General features: G+C 36.1%; 1 protein-coding gene across 2 annotated transcripts in view; it reads right to left on the bottom strand.

Annotated features, from left to right (window-relative positions):
• The window catches only part of LOC112047244 (uncharacterized), a 350,719-nt gene that overhangs the window by 3,271 nt on the left and 324,805 nt on the right, over positions 1 to 22,643 (bottom strand). The window lies entirely within an intron of this gene.

The raw sequence follows: 22,643 nt of genomic DNA, 5'->3' as shown, positions 1-22,643 counted from the left end.
TTTAAATCAATCAATCCAATACATTGCACACGGGCCCTAAAGTCCCGCACAAAAATATAATAATATAAATCATTTTTCAAAGTTAACGGAGGGTAAAACCCATATTTCCAATACAACCCCGGGGCATAAAGGCGAGCGAATATTAATATAAAACAATCTCCGGGCGCAGATGCTGCGGGTCTTTATTTAATAAACTTGATCAAATGAACAATGGATTCGTATGTCGCAAGAAAGATATTAGGATAGGTATTCAAAATGTACGCGGAGTTGATTGACCTTTACTTTTTATTGGCTTCATATTATTTATCTATGTATCTACTTTTTTTTCAATTCTTTTCAAGTTAGTTAGCCCTTGACTACAATCTCACCTGCAGGCTAATTCACTAAGACGTATGTTAGTTGGCATATACGAAATTGCGATTTTATGTAACAAATATCATCCGGTGCTTACTGATATTGTAGGTAGATGACATTTCTCAGTTGATTTTATATTTATTTTAAAAGGTTGTTAATAAAGACCAAATTAGTGAATAGGCCATCTGATGGTAAGTGATGATGCAAACTAATATTACAAATGATTATGAATGAAATTGAATATCACAAATGCTAAAGTGTTATCGCCGTTTAGTGTTGGAAATAGTAGTCTGTGACGGATATGACGTCGCTCGATCTCTCTCTCGATCTTGTTGTGTAATTCTTTATGGGTTACTTGGGATAGGTGGAGAGAGTGACTTGAGTGGAAAAGGGGAGTGTTAGTCGACTGTCAAAGGATCCTTTAACCCTACACACATCGTTCACAAGTACGTGACTCCACTCAAGGTCATTCTCTGCCATTCTAGGGTCTTATTTTGGTTACAGTTTGATTTGTTAATTAAGTTGTCCTGACAAGTGTTGTGAATCATAACCTTTGTTCGACATTAGTTTTCTTATATTTGTAATCACCTTTTGAGTCCTATAATAAAAGTAAGTCTGTATATCTGTTACGTTCATGGCTAAAGCATTACTTACTCAGGATTAACACATATACTTTTCATCCCAGAAAAACCATGGTTCCCGCGAGATGTGTGAAAACGGACGAAGTCGCGGGCGTCCGCTAGTTTTTAATATAAAACTAGGTGGATGGGCCACTCCCATAAAAAGGTTTCGAGTTTTTGGCCGTTCCATTGGGATTTTATCTAAACATTTCTACATCTTATTACTCAGAGCAAATTTATATTGCCATTTCGTTGGTTTAGATAGGAAGTAACTCATCATCATCAGATCAGCTAATGGACGTCCACTGGTCGATAGTCTTTTTTAGGGACTTACAAAAAGGCCTTTTATGAGCACAAAAGCAATTATGAGAACGTCAACCTGTGATTCGATTAACGACTAAGTCCGCATAGTAGGGGTAATTCTAGCACCCTGGAATCTCAACGTACATTTGTAATATTTTTTTATTCTCTACAAGTTAGCCCTTGACTACAATCTCACCTGATGGTAAGAGATGATGCAATATAAGATGGAAGCGGACTAACTCGTTAGGAGTGGGACGAAATCTATACTCCTTTCGGTTTCTAAACGACATCGTACCGGAACGCTAAATCGGTTGGCGGTACGTCTCTATCGGTAGGGTGGTAACTAGCCACGGCCGAAGCCTCCCACCAGCTAAATGATGTTTTTTTTCAAATGACTTATATTACCGTTCCCCTGAGTCGTAAAATACTGTATTAAGAATGGAAACTATAATAATTCAGCCTGAACCCTGAACTCTCGGTGAAGAGTCTCTTTTACCGTGGTGGCTTAATCATGCGGAACCAACAAACAGTAATTCATTTTTATGTATAAGAAGTAACTTATCAGAAAATGGGCTTCCACAAACAATGAGCGTTATGTTATAACAAAAGCAAACATACGAATGGAATACGTAATAAATACTGTTTTATCTCGTTATCCGCTAAACAAGCAGTGTGAGTCAATAAACGAGATGCGGTTACATGTCGGTCGTTGAGATGTTCTCATAATATTTACTAAAGGTTCAGGAAAAATACGGGACGTGTCTATCAATACTCATGGGTCCAGAAGTTATGGTTAGGTTATGCGATGCATGTGGATCCAAATTTGAGTCATGTGTGGGGATGAAATTATAAATGGAAACTAAAATGCACCTCCAACTTTCCAGTTGTGTGCATTTTAAGAAATTAAATACCACGTGTCTCAAACGAAAAAGGAAAACATCGTGAGGAAAATTACATACCAGAGAATTTTCTCTGAGTGTGTGAAGTCTGCCAATCATTGGGCCAGCGTAGTGAACTAAGGCTTAACCCCTCTCATTCTTAGAGGAGACTGGAGCTCAGCAGTGAGCCGAATATGGGTTGATAACGACGAAACTATGGGTGAAAGGTGTGGGGCTATATAATTTTTTAGTTTAACGCACCAGATGATCTATCTAATGTTAATGATATCATCATCATCATATTAACAGCCGATGAACGATTACTGCAGCACGTAGGCCTTTTGATGAGCCGCCTGTATGCAGAAAGTTTTGACGACCTCCGTGGCGCAGTGGTATGCGCGGTGGATTTACAAGATGGAGGCCCTGGGTTCGATCCCCGGCTGGGCCGATTGAGATTTTCTCAATTGGTCCAGATCTGGCTGGTGGGAGGCTTAGGCCGTGGCTAGTTACCACCCTACCGACAAAGACGTACCGCCAAGCGATTAAGCGTTCCGGTACGATGTCGTGTAGAAACCGAAAGGAGTGTGGATTTTCATCCTCCTCCTAACAAGTTAGCCCGTTTCCATCTTAGATTGCATCATCACTTACCATCAGGTGAGATTGCAGTCAAGGGCTAACTTGTAAACAATAAAAAAAAATAATACAACATAAAACAATAATAAAGAAATGCCCTGCGACTCGTTTGATGTCGGCATTTCACCTGGTGCGGGGTCGCCATTCCAGCACCTTGGGACCCCAACGTTTACCAGCTCTTCGAACTATAAGCCCCACCCGTTGACACTTCAGCTTCACGACACGTCGATGGTAATGTATTGTAAAGTAATATTTAGTTTAGTTTGACTTCAGTCATCCGTGGCATCCATGTTACTAGCGATTAAGTTACCCATTTAACTTGTATTTTCATAATCTTATTTCAATAGTTAACTTTTTACCTGCAACTACTTATTAAAGATTTGGTTCGTTTTCATGTTTTATAATGTAGGTAGGTATAGGTAAATGAAATTGTCATGATCTTTCATTTGGCTGTATGTAGACATTAGAAAGTCCTTCTGTTGGCTGAGTATGTTGTGGGCTCTTCTCGGACCAAGGTGCATTTGGAACCCTCGTAACTTTAAATTTTGGACTATTATTACCACCATCAGATTATATTATGGCATAATCCTGACATTGCAAAAGTGCTTGTAAACTAAGCCTAATTGAAATAAATGAAATAAAAAATGAAAAATGTTCATTCCCACTCTCACCCACCTTAACTTGAAACCGATTTTGACGAAACATATAAGAACCATCACTGGAAAACCAGCTCTAATAAAACCGTCGAAATCGGTACACCCGTTTAAGAGCTACGGTACCATACCCTCACATAGCGTTCAAACTCATAACACCCCTTTATGCGTTGGGAGTTAAAAATGCGTTACACAAATCCACAAATCGTTGTCAACGGCACTTAGCATAATTATGACAAACGTCACGTAAGAAAACACACGTAAACAAATTCGCGCGATCCCGCCGCTCTCGTAACCCCTTAACTGAGATTAACTGCCGCCTTAACACACTTGACACGTGTTTAGCGAGCTTTGTGAGACTGTGAAGATTTGAGCTCAGGCGCGCTACACCGCGGATTAGATGTAACCTTTGTGCTCGTTTTATTATACAGAAACCGACAGTTTGTCTTGTGAGTCGCTTATTCGCATCGACTATGAGGTTTCAGTCCTAAGGCAGACCAAATTAAGACGTGTTCCTTGCACGCCGTGGTTAAGTGCTCTGTTTGTATTTTTTTTCGAAGTTACTATAATATTTTTTTCCCACTCTTACCTACAAAATGTTAAAAGATAGATAATAGAAAGATTGCGTAAATATCGTACTTGCTTTCGTTGCGATGGTACTTAAGAGAGAACGTGAAAGAGAAAATAGTCTTCTTCTTCTTCTTCCTTCGGCGCTACAACCCTTTGTGGGTTGTAGCGCCGAACCCCTCCCTCAACCACTTTTCTTGTTTGTTTTTATTATTTATTTTTGTTTTTCCTTTGTAGGGTTCGTGGTCTTTATTGGAATTAGCAACCATAACATAATTTCTTATTTCATTTTGAGTGGTTAGTCCAACGGGGTTTAGTTTACATGTATTTTTTGTATCTTTATGTATTGAGCAGGCGGAAGCCGTTCGTTGCTATGCTTGAGTTGATGTAGATGTAGTAGAGCTTGATAGAGTCGGTATCGAAGCCATGTAAGAGTCAATTTGTGGTTTTGCTTTTCTTGTATGTGTAGGGAATGTTCTGAGGCCTTAGCTTAGTTTCAGGAGAAAGCGAAATCGGTTCAGCCGTTCTCGAGATTCGCGCTTAGAAAGATTCAAAATGCATTAGTAGATATGTACTTATATAGAAAAAACTAAACGTGTTTGCGAGATGAAAGCTTGTAAAAAGATCCCAGAGACGGTCAAACAGTTTGAATAGTTATGCAAGTTTACATGTTCGATCCATTCGTTTGATGTCGGTTTGAAGACAAACGAAGCTACTATTTCCCTACAGGCGTTTGTTCACGCTCGGTACTTTGTGCTTCAGTTGCTACTTTGTCATGTACCTGCCTGTACAAACCGTCCAATGTAGCTACAATATAAAAATATGAATTCTCCATTTATTTCATTAATATATTACTTGAAATTCTTTCAATTCGCTTTTAAAAAGGGCTAATTTATGTTATTATCACTCGTAGTTACAAAGTGCTTTCCTAACTGTAACTTTGCAGCATAATCTATGTTACAATAATTGTAATTATTTGTAGACGCCATGTGGTTTCACTTACGTACCAGCGGTTTTGACGGCTTCCGCGGTATGCGCGGTGGTTTTCTTAATTGGTCCAGGTCTGGATGGTGGGACCCTACCGGCAAAGACGCCAAGCGATTTAGCGTTCCGGTGCGATGCCGTGTAGAAACCAAAAGGAGTGTGGGGTTAGATAATGTAAGATTCTAATGGTGAAACTATTTTTCAAATCGGTCCAGTAGTTTCAGAATCTATTCAATGCAAGCAAATAAACAATCAAATCTTTCTTCTACATACTTATAATTAGATAGATGTATCTAACATCATTGAAAATCTAATAGTATTTTTGTATAATTCATATTTCTGAAATTAAATTTTATAGAATACTAGCGGACCAGCTCAAGCTTCGCTTTGACTTATGATGCACTTCTTCCCTATCCCTACCCTACCCTGCTTCTACCCTACTCCTACCCTACCCCTACATTACCTCTACCTTACCTCAACCCTACCCCTACCCTAGTCATACCCTACTTTTACCCTACCCCTGGGATTTAGGGGTTTGAAAAATAGATGTTAGCCTATTGTCATAGATACCGGATAAGCACAAAAAATTTCATCAAAATCGGTCAAGCCGTTTCGAAGGAGTATGGCAACAAAAACTGTGACACGAGAATTTTATATATTAGATATCAGTTACTCACCCAATACGTTCATATTTATTGCATTTGTTCAAATAAATAATTTTAATGTGTTTGGATTTCCCCCTCTCCTATACCACTGGTATTGGCTTTGATAAACACATTGTTTAAAGCCAGGCTTAAAATTGATTGCACAAGTTTGTAATGGCTGTCTTAACAGCCATCCGATACTATTGTACCTGCCTACCGATGTTTGCCAATTAAAATTACTCGAGTTTAATTATGAGGGTAGGTAGGTATATAAAAAGGGTTTCAAGATTTACCTTGAAAGTTATGAATTTGAAATGTCAATACAATTTTCGCATTGTAAATAGACTGATCGTATCCAAAAAAAAAGTTTTGTGAAACAAAACGAACCAAAGAAATCCTGATCACAACATTAATGGGTTCATTTTTTTTTTTTGGATTTTTTCTGGACTAACACATAGGCTGCTTTTCATTCCGAAAAAATCCCGCGGGATTTGTGAAAAACTGAATTCCACGCGGACGAAGATGCGGGCATCCGCTAGTTATATATAAAAGCTACATGTTCGTTCATCTTTGCAGAATATCTTATTGATGACCACCATAAGAGTAAAATTTTTGTAATATTTTTAACTGATTTAAAAAAAAGATAGATCTTAATTTTGTGGGAATCTTTTCTAATGTATCATCAGACCTGAACAAGCATGCAAATCCTAAATTTAGAGGAAGTGGTTCAAATTACCTACCTACTAATCTTTGACCCACACTTCTAAAAGGCTAAGCTCTATTAAATTTTGTAACATTTTCGTAAGATATATACTTCATATCCACTGGGATATCACGGCTTCACAAGTAATATAGGTACAAGAAAAAATATGTATCGGACATTTTCCCCAAAAATTAGTTACGGTTGAACCGCGGGGGAGCAAACAAATGAAAAAAGTTAGTTAGTGGACAGTGATAAAAAGTAAATGGCTTCCAGTTCGTGGCACCAAGTTCGGGAAACACTTTGGTTAAACATTTGCTAATGGAAATGGAAAGGAGCCAGCTTCGAATAGTCAATTCGGGGATTGTTTTTTTACACGCATTGCACGTTTTGGTGCCAAATAGCAGGCCGCGTGTTACTCTGCTTGTAAGGCTGGGCGTCGACGTCGATACATGCTCGACGAGCATGCTTGATTATGAATTTTCCTTCCCCCTCTACTGAAGTGGAGTCAATCAATCTCTACCATTCACTTCTATGACACATCAACTCTACATCTATATTTTACATAATAACATGTATGCTCTTGCACATACTCTAACCATCTCTTCTTTGGTCTTTCTCTTCAATTGAATTTTTACATTTGCAAATTTTAACATTTTTCTTGCAATCCACATCATTTCACATCACGTCCCATACCTTGGCAATCTTTTTAGCAAGATTGATATTCAATCAATAAATGTTTTTCACGAATAACCGATATGTGCTGTTAAGAGCTAGCTTATGTTACAAAAAAAGGTATGTGTGGTGAACCATATAAAACCAGCTTTAATATTTACTCTAATTATGAATGACTATTATAATTACATTTTTAAGATAAAAGGAATCGATTGAAGAAAAGCAGTAGGAATGGATGGTGGAAACGGTATAGAAAGATATGGTATCGGCCTCGCGCAATAAGGGTGAAAATTCAAATTTCGCAGCAGATGTCCACTTCTGGCTAGCTCTCTCATCGTTAGTTTTTAATATTTTTCATTGAAAAACCTTCAAGTTACAAAATAAATGAAACATCGATCACTATAGTAACAAAATTTACACTCAACACTGGATGCCAATTAGTGCGAAAACTCCTAACATAAACCATTTTAAGCTCCCGTAGTGCTCAAGTTATAGGAATAAATACCCATAGTGTAGTGTGCCAAACCAAACTGTATTAGACGTGGCTAATAATTGATTGATCGAAAGCTTTCGAAATGTAAATGTAATAATATAAGTGACTAGCGGACCCGGTCAAGCTTCGCTTGGACTTATGTGCACTTCTTCCCTATCCCTACTCTAACCCTACCCTACCCCTCCATACCCCTACCCTTCCGCTTGACTCTAAAACATTTTTATGGGAAATAGAAAAAGGTTGTTTTTATGGTTTTCCCGGCAATTATTCTAGTTTTTCTCACCTTTTAGACCTTCTCTATATCTCCACGAACATTTCAAGACCAAGATGAGATAAAGCGAGACTAACGAACAGCAATTTATATATATAAATATAAATTGATTTGATATTTATCTAAATCGGTACTAGAATAATATACTTATATATATATATATATATATATATATATATATATATATATATAAGTATATTATTCTAGTACCGATTTTGATAAATAATAGTTATTTATACCACTGTCATGTGAAATGAAGACCGTTGTAGCGTCGTTGATTTTCGTGTAATGACGCGAACCAGAATTAATTAATTATTAGATTTATAAGTATACCTGTATACTATAAGTATACCCAATTTGAGAATGTGAAAAAAATATATATAATAGTGGTAATTATTAAAAAAACATATATAATAGCCATGGCTAATTACGTGCAGTGACATATGTTAAAATTTAAGTTACGAAAGTTCCAAATGCGCATTGGTCCGAGATGCACCCACAGGAAACTTAACCAAGGTTTATTTTTTTGTTTATCACCATTTTACAAAGTTATTTATAATCAAGTATACAATCGTATACCTAGTACAGTTCAATACATTTTTTTAGTCTTTTATATAATCATTAACACTGTAATAAGGTTTTTCTGCACGCTTGAGTTTAATAAAACTCTTAACTTATTCAGAGACATGCCCGTGGTTCCAATGCCATGGAACTAATTATAAATAAAAACAAAACTATTATAGCACGATTTACCTGTGTGGTAATGAACATTGCCAGACGATCTGTAGGAATGTGTAACTTTATGATATGCACCCAGTTTCCAGACCCTTAGAATACTTCGTCAGAGACCCTTATAGTTTGATTAAAAAAAACTCGCAACTTATCACTAAAACACACGTCGGAAAGTACCTTAGTGACGAACATAGAGATATTCAAATTCTAGTTATTTGTTTTGTGTATTTAGGAAATGTGGAATTTTCTAAATTATTAAATTCTTTTGAGTCAATTAAACCAAAGTAACATTTTAACTCTGTAAACAAATTACACTATTTCTTTACGTTAAAATTACAGTTGTGTTCTAAACTCAGTTTTAAGACTAAAAAAACAGCAAATACCCGCAAGAGTGAATGTTAAATAAAAAACAGAACGCTAATTAGCAAACCAATTTGAGAAAAACCTGAAAGCGCTCAACTTATATTGTAAATTTTCAAAGTTTAAACTAAACTTGTAAACTTGGTTGCACAAACTGTCAATAGTGAACGGAAAAGTGCAATTAGCTTCCAAAATGGAAACCTGTGGAACAAATTTACTAGAGAAATAAATGCATCCTTGTTGTTTATTTTGTTCTTTACTTAGTTCTTCCATCAACGTCAGTTAGTCCCAGGAATAAGTAGTATTTTTTTCATGTAAGATTATTATTTACTTTTCTTAGAATTAACTAACACTTACACTTGAATTGATTACATACCATACGAGTACGTGTAACTTTTGGATTGACGATGATGGTGTGATTTTGCACAGAGGGCCTAGTGGCAGTTTGATACTGTTACTGTCACGTAACGTAAACGCGAATTTCTAAGGGATTGAAACAGCGCCATCTAGTGGCACTACTGCATAACTGTTTCAATTCCAAATAAATTTGCGTTTACGTGAACGTGATAGTAACAGTATGAAAGTATTGAAAACTCCTCCACTACGCACACTGAACGTGACAAAAACGCAAGACAGTATTTTAGTCGTAATTTGATTAAATTATTAAACAAAAGTTTATACTAGATGAAAAAATGTCTTTCAATGAGCATATTGATGTAATCACCACTAAAGCTTTCTCTATGCTGGGATTTGTATTAAGAACCTGCAAGCCTTTTCATAATATCAATACACTTAAAACTATTTATTTTGCATATGTCCGCAGCAATTTAGAATACTGTAGTAGTGTATGGTCACCATATTATATAAAGCCAAGGGAAGATATAGAGAGAATTCAACGTAAATTTATTAAACACTTAAATTTTCGTACACATACTGTTCCTCTGAATTACGATGACAACTGTGGCCATTATAAATTACAAACCTTAGGACAGAGAAGGCAAATTGCTGATATGTCACTGTTATATGATATAGTAAATGGGCATATTGATAGTCCTCACCTGTTATCAAAACTTAAATTAATAGCAGCTCCTACTCGACTCCGCCGAAAGACGTTATTCCAAGTGCCACATAAAAGGAAAATCTTTACTAAGAACTCGGTAATGACCAGAGTTAAAGATAGCTACAATAAGCTATACGCACAAATTGACATATTCCGATATTCAAAAAAGACTTTTAAGCGACATCTAGCGAAAACTAAATAGTTAATTACTTACCACACACTGTCTTCACACACACACTCACACATACACACACACCCACAACATACCGCACTCAACCACACACACACACACACAATTTCTCATACCAACGTTCACTCATACATACATTTTAATGTGATTTTTTTTTTCTCTCTTTTTTTTATTATTTCCTTTTCTTGAATGTACTCTCAGATTGTGTTTTTTTATAAATTGTTCTAACTATGGAAAATCTATAATTGGCTGTAACATACAGGAAATATTGTATAATTGTATTCTTGGTAACGCTGTTGATCTTTCTTAAAAAAAAAAAAAAATAAATAAATAAATTAAGCACTTATATATTTAGATTTAAATTAATAGGTGTTTAAGCTGTAGGTATATAAAATATCGTCAATTTAATTTTAAGCTTCCTCTCCTACGCCGAGAGAGGACTACTTGTACTGCTTGATTTCTACAAAAATATAAAAAAATATGGTAAACAATATATATATATAACATAATATCAAACTAATGAATCTCCTCGTATATATATTAAGTACTCGTATATGTTCGGATCATAACTCTTACTGAAAAGGATAAAAATTGAACACACATAACCATAAAGACTCGATTACCATAAAAATTATGTGATATAAGGATAAAATAGAAAGGAAGTTAGTAAGAAGACCCTGGGAAGAAAATAACTGACATAATCATGTCGGCTCCGGCGCTTTATCCGGGATTATAATTATATTTTATCCGGGTTTACGAAGGGTACTATTTCCTCATTAGCAATAATGCCTAATATTTTACATTTATCAGGCTTTCTATTAAAATACCTTTTTATCTTATTTGCTTTCGTTTTTTTTTCATAAAATTATTTGTTTGTACTAGCAGACGTTGCACGATTTTATCCGCGTAAGTTCCTGTTTCCGTTGGAATACGTGGATAGAATGTAGTCTATTTTACTCGCTAATAATGTAGCTTTCCATTAGTGAAAGAATTTTTTAAACCGGTTTAGAGGTTTAGCCGTGAAAGCATAAAAATCAATGTCATATTCACCTCTTAATTTAAGACGCGACTTCTATAACTATTTATTTACATTCTCAATATTGGAGTCCAAAAATTGCAAAGTTTTGTAATACTTTGTAAAAAGGAAATTTTGAAACACAATTCGTACAAACCTTTCGCACTTCTATCCATTCACTGTACGATTCCGTTTTCCATTTGCATGACACAGACATTGCTCGGAGGATATTATTTTTTTTATGTATTTTCCTCTGTTTGAACGCGGAATTTCGGATAATTTAAAAGGTAATAAATTAAGGAGAACAATACATGGATAAATCGTTGTCACGTAAGAATGTCGCATTTACGAACGGGAGAATCTCTAGTGACGTGATTTGTTTCGAGAGATTTGGTGAATCGATAAGACCTCTTTTGTGGAACAATTGAACAAAATTATGTAAGACGGGTCCTGCTTAATTAAATGTTTCGAAAATATCGTATTAATTGTCAGTATAATAAAATTTTTTCAATCTAGCGATATTTCAAGTAGAGAAATATACTTAAATTTACAAGTACTTACTACGTATTACACGTACGTACGTACGTACGTATATACAGTGTTACTGTATTTAAAAATTATTTGACTAAAAATAATTGAATGAAAAAAAGATGATATTAATATAAAATTTCAATTTATTTATAAAAAAATATTTATATAAAATCATTTAAAATGTGTGATGTGTCAAAAAAATATGATGTTTATACCCGTTATTACATAAAGGAAAATAAGATCTAGAGAAATATGAAGTAACTGAATTATGTTATTAGTTTTATTAAAGACTAAATTTCTCTAAGTATCCATATGGTATTTTTTTTCAATTCAATGGCAATTTAGACTTGATGCAGATGGTAAACTAAGATGGAAACAGGCCTACATTGTGGAGAGGTACAAGTTACCCATGCCTTTGACGGTTTCTACGCGGCGTCGTACCAGGACGCTTAAATTATTTAAATAGTTTCGCAGTACGCTTTTGCCGCTAGCAACGTAAATATAAAACTGATATTGTCTAAAACCTACAGTTATATTCTACGAGTACGTACAGATTCGATAGATTAATCTTTTATCGACAAATATAATATCCGGCTGTGTCACATCACTACTGTTTGTGGATGGTTGGGGGATTGTAGATGGAAGCAATAACAGTGGCACGCCGCAGTTACCGTGTTATTGCGTTGTATTATTTATGCGTTTAGAGCTTTAGCCAAGGTGACAATTGCTTGGGTCATCAGCTTTGGAATTTCAGAGTTATTCAAGGCGTTTTATGTTAGCGCTTCTATGTGATTCAACTAACTTAAATGTTTAAATTTTATACGCTATATATAAGACCATTAAGTTAGGTATTTGACTGTGTGATTATTATTATCAGAAATTAGCGTTAGTCGGTTTAGTTAAGGACCATAAAGTTCGAGTCCTATGTCAGGCTTTGCAAAGAGAGTTTCTTTTCTTTCAGAGAAATTATTAACATGCCATCCAGTAATCAGTCATCATCATTATCAACCTATATTCGGCTCACTACTGAGCACGAGTCACCTTACAAAAAAAAAAATCAGTAAGTTAGAGTAAACCCCGTAACAGTCGTTTCTGTTTTATTTACAGTGTGATTATTGCAGTCCTACTAAGCTCATAAACCTTCTTCTATGAGGTAACTTACTGAAGGAAGCTGACCCTGAGACGTTAAAATCAACCCAAGCCCACCGCTTTGATTCGTAGATCTATAGAAATTACCTCTCTCTTATAGATGAGTGAAAATTTGTGTGTTGTAGTGGACTATTAAGCATGTTGATATGCATCTTGAATTAAGCATGAAGCTGATGACTGTAGCTCACTTACTCTTTAAGATTGGAGAAATTAAATTATGAGGAAAGCAAAAACGAAAAGAAAGTTTCTAATTTACTTTGTGACTAGTTATGAAAAGTATTAAAGCTTAGTTGAAAGGTAGACGCCGCATGAAACCGTGGCACATTCGATTTTCTAAAATTAAAGTACTTAGAGAATATTTCTAAATCAATATTACATCTTCAAATATATAAATTTGAGGTACGTCTTTCAAATTGCTTCGTCAGTGGCAGGGTATTAAGAAGAGGACCAATTTGAAAAATTCGTTCAGTGTTCATAGCCCATTTATCGAGGAAGGCTATCCATTATCCCCGTATTCCTACGGCAGCGGGAACCACGCGGGTGAGACCGCGCGGCGCCAGCTAGTCTAAGATAAGGTTGCTTCTAGTTGCCTAAAGGCCACGGCGAATGTAGTTCGGTATAGTATCAGTATTTCCTTAAGCGGGCTACAGACCTACAGTTTTAATTGAACAGTCTGACACAGTCAGTCAGTGAGGTCTGTAGCTCGCTTCACCTTATATAATACTGTCAATATTATTGACTGCGGTTACACTGCCCTTGTATGCTTAAAACCCTATTTTTTCAAAACTACTGGCCTAATTTAGATAGTATTTTCTTTTTTTTATATGCAAAGGTATTCGATACGTAATTTGGTCATGTTTTCCCTGAATAATTTAAATCAGGTTTTGCTAGCAAATCATTATAAATCGATTGACAAACTACCAAAGAAACTGGTAAGCCACCAATGGAATGGCTAATAATATCGTAAAAGTTCAACTTCAATTTATGTAAACTTTCCACTTTGCATGTCTAGCAGTTTCTAAGCTACGCGCATAAAACTAAAAGCAAATTTCATAAGACTATAATCAAAAAGTTACCGATCTTCGCATGAAACTTGCATGCGAACAAAATACTCGTAAATGCACTTTCGTATGAAATTAAATTCCAGAAATATATACTATCTAGTATCTATACTGATATTATAAAGCTGAAGAGTTTGTTTGTTTGATTGAACGCACTAATCTCTGGAACTACTGGTCCGTTTTGAAAAATTCTTTCAGTGTTAGATAGCCCATTTATCGAGGAAGGCTATAGGCTATATATTATCCCCATATTCCTACGGGAATGGGAACCACGCGGGCGAAACCGCGCGGTATCAGCTAGTATTATATATTTTGGAAGATCAGATGATAATGTTTTCGATTTGAAAACGACTTTGCAGTGGTTAAAATTACCTACTATCAGTTTTTAAACGACTTCCAAATAGGTGAAGATTCTATGTTCAGCTATATCCCAACTTTTTTTTAATTCTTTGTTAGAATTGGACTATTTATTCTTATTGGACCTTGGAGCAAAACAAAGGCTACTTTTATACCGGAATAAATCATAGTGACAACAAAGGTAGACAAAAACGCGAATTTTTCAACGCGCTTAATTTTTTTCAAGTTAAACAATTCGAACGGAGTCGCGGGTGCCCGCTAGTAGAATATAAAACCCAATCTAATAAATCGAATCGAGCTCTTTTCTTTTATAAAGATATTCTCAACTGCGTCAGAGAAATCTCAAAGGTAAACAATAATCAAAAGGTTATTATCCAAGCTAAAGGCAATAACTCAGAGGTCGCGATCAGGTGTTACTAACTGCCCTGATTTACTTCGCTACTCGCCTACTCGATTATTTGTTTTTGAAATATATATAGTTATAAAAAATACTCTTTCTACTCTTATTTCGTAATCTTCTCAATACAAAACCTAGCTATTCGTGGCTGTTTGTTTCATTACCACATGGGTAAACCATGTTGCAATATATATTTTTTACTTTTAAATATAATAGAGATAAGATTTAGGAGGCCAATGCCCAACTCCAATTATATATCATTTACGAAGTTTTGTTAATTTTTTTATTTCTTTTGTCATGGTGGTAGAAAAAAATATTGTATGCCACTGCACGTAATTAGCCATTGTAGCACTCATGCTGTCAACAAAAGTTACTCGTGCTACAATTATTTCATGACAGTGGCATAAATAAATTAGGGTAGATATGTATAGTACCTATATTGTTCAGTAGATACGTTTTATCAATATGTAGAGGATCCTTCACCGACGTTATACGGAACGTTGAATTGATTGTGTGCAACAAGTTTAAAAGAAAAAGCACTTCAAAAGAAAATGTAAAACTATTATTATTTTTGATTTTAAGAACGAAGTTCTTTTATGCGGGTACTGCCAGAAACAGTGACGTAACGAAAAAACGTTAAACACACACACAAACGTATGTAATTTTGTGTGTTTAATAACGCTTTGCTATTATGTTTATGTAAGTTATTTTAATTTTTTTTTATTAAATTCTGAATAAGACGAACTTCGTTCCGGATGGGGTCCTACGCACTTTTTAATTTTTCCTTAAAATTGTGAGAGTTTAATTCTGCTATTTGGAGATAAAACAAATAAAATAAATGATTTTTTTTTCGTATTTTGTCATGTGGTGTTTTATTATAGACAATATCCTGCAGTGGACGTCTATTGGCTGAAAATGATGATGTTGATAATGATGACGTTCTAAAAGTGCTTATAATGTAGCATTTAAAAAAAATAATTTTGCTGACAGCGGTCTGCTTTTTCCGTTGACTGTTTTGTCTATACTAATATTGTAAAGCTGAAGAGTTTGTTTGTTTGATTCGCGCGCCAATCTCAGGAATTACTGGTCCGATTTGAAAAATTCTTTCAGTGGCAGATAGCCCATTTATCGAGGTAGGCTTAGACTGTATATAATCTCCGTATACCTTCGGGAACGGGAATTACGCAGGTGAAACCGCGCGGCGACAGCTAGTTGTTATTATAAAAAAAGCATTTTGCCCAACAAACATAGAATTTGAAATTAAACAAGCATAATCTTTATTAGCGGTTTATATAAAACGGTCAAATTTTAGGAGGAAATTTATAAAGCTGTAACAGCGCCCTCCATTTATGAATTTTTACACGGAACGTGAAGTGCGTTAATTAAAACTAAACATTTCCACGGCCGGTCGTGACTTTTACCCGCTCGGCTGAATTATGTTCAACTTCGCCCGGTTATGGCGGGGATGGGTTAAAGAAAATATAAATGTAATTGAATGGAGTTATTATTTTAAACCTTTGCTAGCTGACCCGGTAAATGTTGTTTTGCTGCATGAATTTCTGGGTGAAAAATACACTGATGCTACGGCAGGACATCCGATAAAACTGATCGTGTGTTGGTCGTGATTTGCATGTTGCGATCAACCCACGATCAGTTTTATCGGATGTCCTGTTGCCTTAGCCATGGCGAGTGGCTGGCATACAATATATTTTTCTGTTTTTTGTTAACTTACCAAACATACTAAGAGAAAATCCCTAAAATCGGAGTGCGCTCACAGACACCGAGAATTATTTTATTTATATACAAAATGAAAAAGTCGTATCATTTTATTTTGTACTAGCTGACGCCGCGCGCTTTCATCCGCGTGGTTCCTGTTCCCGTAGCAATACGGGGATAATATATAGACTATAGCCTTCCTCGATAAATGGGCTATCAAACACTGAAAGAATTTTTGAAATCAGGCCAGTAGTTCCTGAGATCATCGCGTTCAAGCAAACAAACAAACATACTTCAGCTTTACAGTATTAGTTATTTTGAATATAAATAAAATAATTCTTATAAATAAAATAAGTAAAATAGTAGATTGTTATACAAGGGGCTAAAAAGACCCATTATATACGAGGTATTTTATACCTATATATATTTATTCCGCCTAAATAGAAACCGAGTTTATAATGGGTTTAGCCCCACGTGTTACACTCTGCTTTTCACTACGATTGCGAGAAAATAAAATAGTTTAGTTCAATATTCAATGATTTATTTTAATTGAAAATTAAATGTACAAAGTCTATAATTTTGGATATTAAAGGAGATGCTTTTACCCGGTAACATAATTTCCGACTACTTTGAAGACGAATAATGAATATATGAGGTAAACGTGGGAGATAATAGTTTAAAAAACTCCTTTCGTAAGTGAATCCATTCGTTGTTGTTTTCTTCACTTATTAAATTTTTTGTAGGCAAGTATTTAAGTAAATGCGTCTCGACTTTCATGGTAACAGATTGAAAATTTCATCCATCTCCAAATTAGGATCACCATTCTCACTAGACGAAGACAACAATAACAATTATTGTTGAAAAATATGTAAGTTACGGTCACAAATTTACAATGAATTTCGGAAAAAATCAAGTGTGTATTATTCACGCCAATTGTTTTTTAAATTCTCGCTTTTTAATTTTATTTTTTCACATGAGAAAAAGGCAAAGGTATTACACCGTAAAGGATGTCCCATGTTTAAAAATTAATTAATTCATTGAATTAATTTTAAGGGGTAAGTCTTCTATTTTAGCTTGGGCATACAATTGAAGGTCATCAGCGTACAAGTGGTAGAAAGAAGATAAATTTAGAGTTATTGTACTAATAAAAATTGAAAACAAGAGAGGAGACAACACGCCACCTTGTGGTACACCAGCACTCACTGAACACCAGCCGGAGTGTGAATCTTCAACTCGTATACGCTGCTGGCGTCCATGCAAGTAACTATGAAACCAATCAATGACTGAAGGAGATAAGTTAAGAGAACGCATAATGGTCAAAAGTAGATCGTAATCAACGTTATTGAAAGCATTGCTGAAGTCTAACAGTGTCAGGATTGTCACACACTGATTATCCATACCAGAGCGGATATCATCAGTTATTTTAACTAAAGCAGTAGTCATGCTATTATTGGAACGAAAACCAGATTAAAATGGGTTGAAAAGGCATTCATAAGCATCGATGTTGAAACAACTCAACATCTCGAAAAGACTTTCCACCACCTGTCTTCAGAGGATCCTCGAGTAATTTGGTCACATTGCCAGGAGAGAAGGAGATGACTTAGAGAAACTTGTTATCACTGGCAAGGTGGAAGGGAAGAGACCTCGAGGACGTAGCCCGATGCGTTGGTCAGATTAAATCCGCACCACTCTCAATGCAAAAGTACACAAAGCTATACAAGTCACGGAAAGCCGAGCCGCATGGCGCGACTTCTTGCGGGAAAATGTCGTGAATGTGTGATAGGGGTCACGACCCTCAGTAATCAGGAACACGACGCGGAGATAGTTAACTTGGTCCACTATTTGACAGACTTTGTCCCCGCACCGGAAAGCGCAGTGTTGGTCGACCCCCACTAGGATCGCAGGAAACCGCTGGATGCTGGCGGCTCGAGACTGTTATGATTGGAGGTCCATGCGAGAGGCATATGTCCAGCTGTGGACATAGATGATGTTGATGACTCTTTGACATTTTCTATCCACTTTATTCCCTGTCTTCCTGGAGCACTTTTTCCGGGCATATTACCTTCTGGATCAACCTAGGAAACTCATAGAGGGATCCCCTTTGCAGATTCCCCTCCAGACAGAGAAAAAAATATTGGGTAAAATCATAAAATTCCGTAATTGCGTATTAATATATGATTGGTTGATTATTATTGTTATTATAAACACGATGGATAATCGAAATAACGTTAAGTCTCTGCTGTTTGATGGAGTGGCTCATGTTTTAAATGTACACCGATTTATACGCTTTTTTGTCAATTATTGCTGGTATTGAAAAGCTTTAACAACTTAGTATTTAACAAAACAAAATACCTACTATGAACAAAAGATGTTCAATAGGGAAGAAGCAAGTGCACATAAGTCAAAACGAAGCTAGTGCCGCTAGTAAATTGTGTTCGTAAATATTCTTGATAAAACAATCCTTGAAAAATAAAATAAATTCGATAACCCGTAAATTAATAAACAGTTGTTAGTAGAATGTAAAAAACGTTCCGGTCGGTTTCAGAACTTAATTCAAACCGAAGCAAAATCTATACGAACAAGCACATTAAGTTGGCTTCAATTCGTTTTATAAAGCTGGGATACACACGTCGGTAGAACGAATCAATATTATTTGATAGTAGCTTCTTTGTGATACTTAATTTTGTGAAAATACTGTTTTGCGGTAATGTTTAGATCTGACAAGATAGTTCACATGAGACTAAAGGTTAGGTAGCCCACATATATACTGGGAAACGGCTAATGATCGTATTGCCTCGCGGTCAACCAGGTTGACAGCGAGTAGTGTGCGTCACATTAAGAATTTTCATACAAAGAATGCTGGACGGCGGGAGTTAATACGGTGCCGATCTTTCTCCGAGTTGATAGTGTACTAGGATCTTTATACCTCTGGATGTACTGTAGGCCTAAGATGCATGCCACGAGATATCTATAGATGAGAATAGTCTCATTAACAAACTGATTCCGCTCACTGGGCATGAGTTTTCTCTGACAATCAGAGGAGATAGGCTAATAGTCCACCACGATACTTCACACGCAGAGAACTAAGAAAATTCTCATTCATCATGATGTATTTCCATATCGTTATCATCCCTTATACGGCTCACTGCTGAGCTCGAGTCTCCTCTCAGAATGAGAGGGGTTAGGCCAATAGTCCACCACGCTGGCCCAACGCGGGTTGATTAAGAAAATTCTCTGGTATGCAGGTTTCCTCACGATGTTTTCCTTCACCGTTTAAGACACGTGATATTTAATTTCTTAAAATTGTGTGCACTGAAAAGTTGGAGGTGCATGCCCCGGACCGGATCCGAACCCACTCCCTCCGGAATCGGAGGCAGAGGTCATATCCACTGGGCTATCACGGTATTTCCATAATACACGTGATATTTAATTTTTTTTAATGCTGAAACTAAAAGGTTGGTGCTTGCCTTGGATCGGATTCGTACCTACGCCCTCCGAAGACAGAGGTCATATCCAATGGGCTCCCTCCGCTAATGAAGAGTAATATATAAATATTTTGTTCCTGAGCCCAAGGACTATATTAGTATACACGTATTATTAGTTAGACTATAATACTCGAGTGTGTCCCCATCTTTAGGCGAGGCACGACTCTATTCACCCGAGAGGGGTAAAGTCACGGCCGCTTGCGCAAATGTTTAATTTCAATTAATGCAATCTTCGCTCCGCGTGAAAATTTCATGAGTCTCATGCTTTGTAAGTTGTTTTATTAGGTTACTAGAGCTCGGAGCTGAATTACTCGCTTATAGGGAGGTACTTACTATGTTTTGAATTCGGATCAGATTATTCAAAGTCTCTTTGCTTACAGAGAAGTATAAATATCAAATTCGGTTCTGAGTTTAACATTTAAGTGATATAGTGTTTCTATTTCAGGAAGACGGTTTGGCTTTCGGTTGACACCCAAACTAATAATAGTAAGATGTAAAGTTTAAAGAAATAGGTATACTAACAGTAGCCTGTCAATATATATATAACAGTATAGTATATGTAAGACAAAATATTAATTTGTACAAACGAAAAGGAGATTTAAACCCACGTCTTACTAGACACGGGCATAAGTTAGTTATTTCTGCATATCGTCTCCAAAGAGTAAAAAAATCTTTTGTAGGTTTGGGTGTACTCTTCTATAATAAGATCCCCAAGACTGTGATGGACCTGCCAATGCATAGCTTTAAGCAATGTGTTAAAAACATTTACTTAGTCGAGGGTACTACAACATTGATGAGTTCCTTAATGATAAAGATGCTTGGAGGCCGTTGGATCAGCTTCCACCTTCACACAGGAAGTAAAACTATAAGAAATGTAAACAGTAATTGTTATCAATTGTAAATTATAATACTGTATGACTTTTTCAAAAGCGCAACTGTTGAGTTTCTTGCCGGTATCTTCTCAGCAGAACCTGCCTTCCGAACCGGTGGTAGAATCTTTACAAATAGTCAACTGACTTGTCAAAAGTGCTTGTAAACTGAGCCTACTTGAAATAAATGATTTTTGATTTTTATTTTTTAAAACTCCCTTCAACCCACTTGATGTTGTCAGTCCACCTAGTGTGGGATCGTCCAACACTGTTCTTTCGGTCTGAGGGGTCGCCATTCCAGCACCTTGGGAACCCAACATCCATCGGCTCTTTGAACTATGTGCCGTGCTATTGCCATAAACCCACCCTCCACCATTTTCTCATTTACGGGCGCCATTTTAAAAATTTATATAGCCTATGTCACTACCACAATTTTGACCAACTCAATGACACCTTATATGTTAAAAACCGTCCAGCTGTTTGGGCTGTGGGGCGTGCCAAAGTAATGGACATACATACATATAAGCGTAAAACATTACCCTCATTCTGACAAAGTAGGGTAAAAAGTAAAGCTCTATATTTCAATACGTACGATTCAATTCAATTCATGAAGTTTCGGAACATGCAAGCTAGTAATACAAAATTTTCGGTATCAGCGGTAACGTGTGAGTGCAGTGGCAGGTCATCACGCCTGAAGTGGCCTCTCGCGTCTTGATTTTAACGTACTTTTTGTAAGACCTGCGCGTAGCGACCGCCGCAGCTTAATTCCGTGACGTCATAAAGTTTACATCAGACCTACCTTCTGACCTGGAGCCACATAATAATGTTGTAATGTTCAGTCAAAGTTATCTCAATGTTACGAACACTTAAAAACACTTCAATCTTATTTCCTAAGTTTTTATAACACCAAAGTCAAAAAAGCAATACATTAACGTGGGTATAAAAGTTGAACCATAAAGCGCCAGACATGCGAGCGTGATTTGACGGGGAGACAAAAAATGAGCTCAAATTCCCTCTCGCCTTGAACCCTTGGAGCATCTAATTCAACAGATTCCGATGCAGTGACAAATGTTACGTTTTTCGCTCTCTGAAATGGATGAGCTGAAAAGTGGGGTCACGGGAATAGCGTTTTTATTATAATTGGGTTTACCTTGAGAAGCATTCGCTTTACTGGTGAATCAAGGAGAGCAAGTAATCTTTAACACTAGAAGAGGTATATGATTCTTGAACCCTGACCACCTGAGATCTTTTTTTGCCATATACTCATACAGTGGAATTCATAGAAGTTGTGGGGGCGCCCCCAGGGGATCGTTTACCCGCTGTATCGAATTTAAACTCTTTTTGCGCGTTTGACTATTCGATACTCAGCGAGTGAACGGTCCCCTGGGGGTGCCTCTTCAACGTTTATGAATTCCACTGTTAGTGTCGTAGTTGAACAATTATTTTTACTTTATCATTTTGTAATAACTACAATATTTGTAGGAAAATAAAAGATTTTCAAAACATTTTAGTACTTTTTTTATTCGTTTCGTCCCGGTTGGCAGCGGTCGGAGAGCGCGGGGTGTGCACATGCACAACAGAATATCATTATAATATTCTGTTGTAGACTAATCATAATATTAATATCAACATAGCACCCGTGCGAAGCTGGGGCGGGTCGCCAGTATTAAATAAACGTGATTTTAAATGGGGATGATGACTAGGTTTTGAATAATTTGATTTTTATGATGCATTCGGGTAAATAAGGTCAATGTTAACTAATTTATACATAAAATTCAAAGATTGTCTGGATATTTGCAAAATAAATAAGATATTAAAATTTTAAAATCTATTAAAAATCTTTTATCGTAAATCTAATTACGATAAAAGATTTTAATAGATTTTGAAATTTTGTTAAAAAAAAAGTTCATACGCGTTTAGCCTCCTTACATTAAATGTGACATTTC

Source organism: Bicyclus anynana, chromosome 7, assembly GCF_947172395.1.
Source record: "Bicyclus anynana chromosome 7, ilBicAnyn1.1, whole genome shotgun sequence".
In the NCBI taxonomy this organism is placed as follows: domain Eukaryota; kingdom Metazoa; phylum Arthropoda; class Insecta; order Lepidoptera; family Nymphalidae; genus Bicyclus; species Bicyclus anynana.
This window is presented reverse-complemented; position numbering and strand designations above follow the sequence as displayed.